Source organism: Hyalella azteca, unplaced genomic scaffold (assembly GCF_000764305.2).
Source record: "Hyalella azteca isolate HAZT.00-mixed unplaced genomic scaffold, Hazt_2.0.2 contig14311, whole genome shotgun sequence".
Taxonomy (NCBI): domain Eukaryota; kingdom Metazoa; phylum Arthropoda; class Malacostraca; order Amphipoda; family Hyalellidae; genus Hyalella; species Hyalella azteca.
Genome location: NW_025944201.1, coordinates 159,933 through 168,318, shown reverse-complemented (window position 1 = coordinate 168,318; position 8,386 = coordinate 159,933).

Here is an 8,386-nt window from a genome sequence, read left to right as displayed (position 1 = left end):
GTTCAAGAAGTCTTTTTGGACATGAAAAGAGACATATATAAACGTCAACAAAGGCAGTCGCAATCACGGAGAAAATGCATGTGCGAACTGCGTTCTCTAAAGTACTAATCGGTGAATTATTGTAGGCCAAAGTTTCATTATTCTACTCCTAATAAATATAAACTTGGGTTTGTTCCTAATTAAACTCGTTACTCAACTGACATGCTACCTCATAGTAATAATATAATTATAATTCAGTATTCATAGTTCGTAGGTCGATCACGATTTCTTCTTCGTAGATACTCATATTTATTCCCTGTAGAAACTGTCGTAGTTCTTGGATTCATTGATAATTCCTTATTCCGCACGTCACAACTGTTGATGCCACTTCGTAACCAGTTGTTCGTCAGTTGTGGGTTTGCCAGTTTGCTTTGCAGGAAAGAACAGCTCCCACGCAGCAGGGAGAGCTGACACGCAGCAGGGAGAGCTGAAACGCAGCAGGGAGAGCTGACACGCAGCAGGGAGAGCTGACACGCAGCAGGAGAGCTGACACGCAGCAGAGAGAGCTGACACGTAGCAGGGAGAGCTGACACGCAACAGGGAGAGCTGACACGCAGCAGGGAGAGCTGACATGCAGCAGGGAGAGCTGACACGCAGCAGGGACAGCTGACACGCAGCAGGGAGAGCTGACACGCAGCAGGGAGAGCTGACATGCAGCAGGGAGAGCTGACATGCAGCAGGGAGAGCTGACATGCAGCAGGGAGAGCTGACACGCAGCAGGGAGAGCTGACACGCAGCAGGGAGAGCTGACACGCAGCAGGGAGAGCGGCAGGAACGCACCAGCTTTGTTGCTGCGATCCCTCAGCCCTCGCGCGATCCCTGTAGTTGAGGTAAACCTCAGTTATTTTCCGCCTTTTATGCATAATTGTGAGAACTTCTTGTTAGATTTTTCAAGGAGTCGAACAAAATTTCTTGCTGGCGCCGGGAGATCAAAAAGCCAGTTTCCAAATGACATTTTGCGAGGGTTTGTTGGTAGGATGGATTAACCTCATGCAAAAGATAATTTATTCCTACACTTGAGTCTTCGGAATAAAGGCTCCTGGGTGGTGTTTAGGGATGCAAGGCTGCAGGAAGAGGTATAAGGTATAAGGCAGGAGGAGGTATAAGAATTTAATATTAACGAAGATGCCAGAAATAACATTGAAGTACAGCTAGTCTAGAGTCTTCCCAATAATATCGAAGAAAATTATTTCTTATGTTTCCCTTAACTATTACTATTTACTCGTAATCTGCATCTGTCACCACGCGTAAAATAGTTCAGTGAATAGTGGATACAACTTAAAATATAAGCTTAAAATTACTGATTTCCTAAAAATAAAATTTCCTCTAAAATTGTATTTTCGAAACGTAGCAATCCATTAAAATGTTACTTGGAAAACTTCTTTTTGATCTCCCGGCGCCAGCAAGATATTTTGGTCGACTCCTTGAAAAAACGAACAAGAAGATTATTAATAAAAAACATGTTCTGGTCTTTAACCAAACTTTCATAAAAGAAAAACTTCTGCCGAATTACACCAATTGTGAGAACTGGTACTATTTGCCCAGTGCCGGATTCTCTCAACGCTTCGTTTTCTGGATCACATAAAAAATGAACATCGAGTAGAAACTTGGCGGTTTATTTATTTAGGTTATTTTTAAAGTGATAATATACGTTCAAATGCATTTTCTTGTATTAATGTCTTGCAAAACTATTTTTAATTTAAGGTAGAACTGCCCGTAGCATTAATTATGTTAATCTAATTATTAGCATGAAAAGCTTCAAAGTCTACCATTAAAGTATCAAGATCGTTCAAACTCTCTCAATAGTCATGAAATCAGGCAAAGTCTGTGAATGAATCCTTCAAATTTATCGGCATTGGGATCATTCCTCTCCAATGTCTTTAATTTATAATAGTGAGCCACGATTTACTATGGTGTTCATAATATCCCCAACAAATGGCCTCAATAACTCGGCCCAAGTTGACCCCGGTTTGGCTCTAAGGATTCCATAGGCTATTCCAAATTCCCCTATGAAAGATATTCCGAAGTAAGGGCTGCAATAAACTAACAAACCCGCTGAACTCATAAAGCTAACAGGCTCTCTTTTACCAAAGTTCTACCTAGGCCTTGGAATATCAGTAAAAAGATAAACGTTTCCGAAGTAACCATATATTCTCAGAGCTTCGCGGTAGCTTATATTCCAGGCCTATACTTTCAAAAAAGTTAAGAGATCGTAAGTTCATCAGACAATCATTGACGGCCTTTCAAGACAAATCCACCGCCCCACAGACAAGAAAATAGAGCGTAAGTACTTACGTTCACTTAGCGAATTTTGAAAGTATGGCCCCCGGCAGGCCGCTATACCTTGTATGAGGTTGCTCTATGGATGGTCCAAGTCATCATCCCTCGACCTCGGGAATGAATTTTTTTCTTCACCTTCAAAAAATTTGCCCCGTATTTTTATGCTGTGGCTTCATTTAAGTGGAAATGGTACAAGATATGGATCCTTTTGCGATTATTTAAGATCCCATAACAAATTCAGCGAAAAACTTAGCATTTTTTTCTTACATTCTGCTGTGTCGAGTAAGTGGTAATAAAATTTATTTTACCGTCGCCACGAACAAAATTATTTTTCCTTTAGGATTACTGAGGGCCATATTATCGTAAGCTTCTTTGTGTCTCTCTTGAATGAGTTATTTCAACGATCATCCTTATTTGAACGTTTGTTTTCATACTCATACCGTAAGTTGATACATCGCTTTCCCAGCTTTCCGTAATACGCCGATCATCGTCCCGACATCTACTGCAAAATTTGCACTGTAGCGCCAGCAGCGCCCACACTATATACCGCAATTCTCGTTCAGCAGACGTCGCCTTACGTAACTGGGCACAAATAAACAAATTCAAGACCGTCACATGCATGGGAGAACGCTTCCACACTGCGCTTTAGTGCTGTGAAATTATGCACAGTTTCCAGAAATGAAGTCAGCGCCACGAGATTATCAAGTCACTTAATCATCATACAACAGGCGAACATCACACAAAATTTTCTGACGTGAATGTTGACGAGAGTTTCACTAAAAATACGAGTATTTATGAGTTTCCACTTATGATAATTTGACGCTTCTTCTTTTTTATTATTCATTCTTCGCGTTCGTCCCTAAAGAATGTCATTTTGAAGTGCAAACTGTAACATTAAACATTCTTGTTTTGGTTCTAAACTGCCTAAACGGTATGTTCACCAACGCCTACTTTCCCGATGTTCTTCAAATGTAAATATTGCAACAACTGAGCAAAGCCATCGCCAAGAACTGGCAACACTTCTGTTATGCGTGAAGTTACCATCAAATTAAATGTGCATTGGAAGGTAAAAACTCAAAGTGAATTTGCGTTTCAACCTTCAACTCTACCAACCTGCTGTCTAGGCCATTTCAGCTGTCTAGGCCATTTCAACTGTCAAGGCCATTTCAACTGTCTAGGCTAATTCAACTGTCTGGGCCACTTCAACTGTCTAGGCCATTTCAACTGTCTACACCATTTCAGTTGTCTACGCCATTTCAATTGTCTAGGCCATTATAACTGTCTAGGTCATTTCAATTGTCTAGGCCATTTCAACTGTCTAGGCCACTTCAACTGTCTAGGCCATTACAACTGTCTAGGCCATTTCAATTGTCTAGACCATTTCAACTGTCTAGGCTATTTCAACTGTCTAGGCCACTTCAACTGTCTAGGCCATTTCAACTGTCTAGGCCATTTCAACTGTCTACGCCATTTCAGTTGTCTACGCCATTTCAATTGTCTAGGCCATTTCAAATGTTTAGGCATTTCAATTGTCTAGGCCATTTCAATTGTCTAGGCCATTTCAACTGTCTACGCCATTTCAATTGTCTAGGCCATTTCAACTGTCTACGCCATTTCAATTGTCTAGGCCATTTCAACTGTCTAGGCATTTCAATTGTCTAGGCCATTTCAACTGTCTAGGCATTTCAACTGTCTATGCATGTCAACTGTCTAGGCCATTTCAACTGTCTACGCCATTTCAACTGTCTAGGCCATTTTTAATTCAGGAGCTGCACAGTCTCGGAGACTAGAAGAAGGAGTCAATTATTCATGTTTTAACTGGATTTCGTCTAAGACAAAAGAACCAATCCGCCGAGATCTTTGTCATTTGGCAAGGAACATTTACTATCGTTTTCATTGCTTCGTGTACGAATAGCATTCGAGATGGTTTAGGCATCCGCAGACATAGGATGAAATGAATATCATATCACTTTTCAACCTTTTAACAGAGATTTTAAGCAACATAGGTATAATTTCTCACGTGATGTTTCCTTCTTTGTTTTACATGAGCTGTTGAAAAATATGAGATGGTCACCAAAATTAACATTTAGTGCTTGCATAAGTGTAAGGTTCACTTAAAACAACAAGAAAAGCTGAAAATTTCGATATCGGACCGAAAATTAATGATGAGCAGGACTAATTTTCCAGACGTGGGCCAGAAAATGCAGAATTTCATTTGCAATATCACTCAGGAAAAAAGAAATTTGCCGAGTGAAATTAAATGGTTTTGCCACCCTTGTCATGTCGAATTCGAAACGGCCCACAGATCCTAAAAGTTAGAACCAAATCACCGCACTGCTAATGTCAATTGTCAATTGTCAGTGCAATGGCAGTTCAACCACATCACTATCAAAATTGTGTTTGTATTTTTGCTAAGGGATTCAACCCAACTTTCGATTGTTATAGATATTTTTAGGCTCTATATTCCAGAGATTCATCAGAGGAACAGGAACAACGTTCCCATTCTACCTCACAAATGGCGTCGGATCGTACCAACGTAGCGAACTTTATCAACTCGAGTGCTAGCGTCTGTATTATTCGACCGGTGTTTAATAATAATAATAATAATAGCGGTTTCAGCGTTTATTAGGCCGTAGGCCTGTCGCCGATTCATAACATCGCAGAACATCCACAGCTTGTTGCGGTCTCGAACTCGCAACTCACTGCTACAATTCTGCTGTGCTTAACCGCCCGGCCTCCTTGCCGATTCTGACCAGAAACTGGCGCACAGAGCTGGGATCGAACCCGCGCCTCTCTGCGCCAATCTTGGTACTCAGGAACTGTAACCACTGGGCCACCCTGCCTCACACTGTTTAGATGCTCTATTTTTCGGCCGAGCGAGTTTTCCCAACCAATCTGGTTGTTCGAATCCATTGCGCTCTAATCCATTGCGAATAATTGGTTTTCACAAAATATGCTGCAGTATAATGTACAACCAATGCATTTATAATCGGTTTTGGTGGGAGCACCGAAGAAAATATTGAGACAAGTCGATTTGTCAAGATTTGTCAAGTGAAGATAAATTTGTCAAGTGAAGCATTTGTAATTAAAAAAACGAATAAACTCTAACTATACAATATTTAATCAATCAGTTTTAACTCTAAAACTAGGAAGGTGACACTGACAAGCTGCTTGGTGAGACTTGTATTAATCTGTCTATTGCCAGAAATCTCATTGATTTTGATAATTATGCAGACAATGCACCAACAAATTCGCAAAAAAACGCGAAGGTCGAAAAATCCTACAAACCTACTTAGAAAGATAACTGAAATTTTACAAAATAAGACTTGCAGACAATATATTTCACGCTAGATTCCAAACAAATAGTTTATCAGCTGTTCATTCCGCCATTATACTTAGAACTATTTATTCGAAGTGCATTTAATACTCTGACTTTTTCTCCAATATTCAACAACAATAAGTTAATGTTTCTTCGATTTAAACCAATTCTTATGTGAACCAAAAAGAGATGTTGTTGCCGACAATCATCGCTAACAAAACTGAAAATAATTTTGTTGCATGAAGAAACTTCTATCACTTAACCTGATGGCAGTCTCATTCGCCCCGACAGTCTCATTCGCCCACATCACACAACTGAAAATCATATTGTTACATTGATAAACTGCAATCACATAACCTGATGGAAATAATGATAAGGTGACAAATTTTCACAATTTTTGTTCGACTAGACACACATAAACTTATTTAACCGTTAATATAACTAACATTTTTCAGCTATTTTGGCTCGCTCTTACTTTTAAACATTGCACTTGCTAAATATTGTTTAGTCCGCTAAATTGTTTAATGTATTTTTGCATTATTTCTTCTGCTCCAGTCCAATAATATATCTAACTTTTGAATATAATAATGTGTATGGAAATTACTGGCATATCAATTCACCAGGACCGGTCATACCTGTTTCCTGGGGAACCCCTGCTGAGGGAGGCTCTTATTCCTGGCCATCTCGCGCTGCTGGTGGGGGCACAACACCAGTTGCTGGACCAAATAGAACATTACTTAATTTAATTTAAATAAAACAATACATTATTTTATATAAATAGAACATTAATTAATTTAAAAAGAACATTGCATTATTTAATTGAAGTAGAACATTACATTATTTTATTTAAATAGAGCATTACATTATTTAATTTAAGAAGAACATGAGACATGACATTATTTAATTTAAGTAGAACATGACATCATTTTATTTAAGTAGAACATGACATTATTTAATTTAAATAGAACATGAAATTATTGCTGGATCAAATAAAACACTTTTTAATTTAAGTAGAACAAGACATTATTTATATTAAATAGAAGATTACATTATTTTATTTAGATAGAACATTATATTATTTAATTTGAGAACATGGCATTGTTTAATTTAAGTAGAACATGACATTATTTAATTTGAGTAAAACATGACATCATTCAATTCAAGTAGAACATGACATTTAATTTGAGTAGAACATGACATTTGATTTGAGTAGAACATGACATTATTTAATTTGAGTAGAACATGATATTATTTAACTTCAGTAGAACACTACATTATTTAATTTTAGAGAGAATAGGAAATTTAAAAATGGAGAATAAGAAACATCAATAAACGCACATGTCAAAGGAAATAAAACGAGTTTTTCTGATAAACAAGAATATATGCTTGTCATGTTTTATTAATTGCAACGAAGCCAAAAAATTATAGCCAGTTGTTTTTAAATCGCTGCCAGTGATGATGAACATTTAGTTAGAGTCGTCCATCACTCACCATAATACATTAGGGACCAACATAAAACTCCATGTGAGTTTTAATGAATTGATTTATTATTAACGTTTAATGATTTGAAACGAGAGCGACTCGTACGTGACGTCAGCTTGAAATTAAAAATTGTCATCACACAGGAACCGGCCACCTATAAACCGCCTGTGCTAAGTAACATTAGTGATTGAGTAGAATAGAAGTGTCGGCCCTGAATAAATAGGCCCATGGCCTGTTGCCGATTCTTGAATTTTTCGTGACTTGATTCACAAGGGATCCGGCCTTTGGAACCCGATCTTTCCATAACTGACGATTGATTGAGATAGCTGCTGGACTTATTGCCTGGTCCGTAATTTGCTAGGCATTTTAAGACTGAACATATGCTCCTGCATAGCTTCGTCTGGACTTATTGCCTGGTCCGTAATTTGCTAGGCATTTTAAGACTAAACATATTCTCCTGCATAGCTTAATTCGTCTAGTCTGTTCTTGAAGGCGTTCATACTCGGAGCGTCAACGATGCTGTCAGGGAGGCTGTTCCACATGTCGGTGACATGTAATGATCTATTCATCTATTCATCAGTTCATAATTCGTTAGTAATGATTTGTTAACATATGGAGAATGTAATACTTTTACACAAGCAAGATGTATTCGTAACAGAAGCTTAAATTAAGATTTAATCAAATAATAAATTGACAAACAGTCTTTAATCGCACCGTCCGGACTCAGGCATCGGTCGGCATGGCTCGCCATGCTCTTGCACCGTCTGTTGTTTTCTCTTGGTATGAACCCTGTCGCTCTTATAATATTTCTTATGAAGAATGCGCAACTCGTCACTAGGTCCTATATTTGGGACAAACATTTGGTCCTTGATATAGATAATGGGGCAATTTCGTAAGCGGTTAATTGAATAGCTTATTTTACACGTGGTTGTCCTGGGTGAAAGCAAGATGACGGCGTCCATGCAGGTTTATAGTAGAGGTCTATTTTGGCGACCTCCTTCCAATTCCTTGAAACTCCCGAGCTGATTATAGTTCTGCTCTACGTTCGCCTACAGGAACCCAAAATAGCAGATCATTTACTTAATGATCCTTCACTACATTGAAATTGGTTAGCATGAATTTCCAATGGGCTTTCACGCGACTGAATCCTAGCTCATTCTATCAATGACACTTGAGTCGCGGCTGGACTTATCCTGGCAAAAGTTTCCCTCCGGACTGGAGCCACTCACATATAAAGCCATATATGGTACATGAAATTTGATTAGA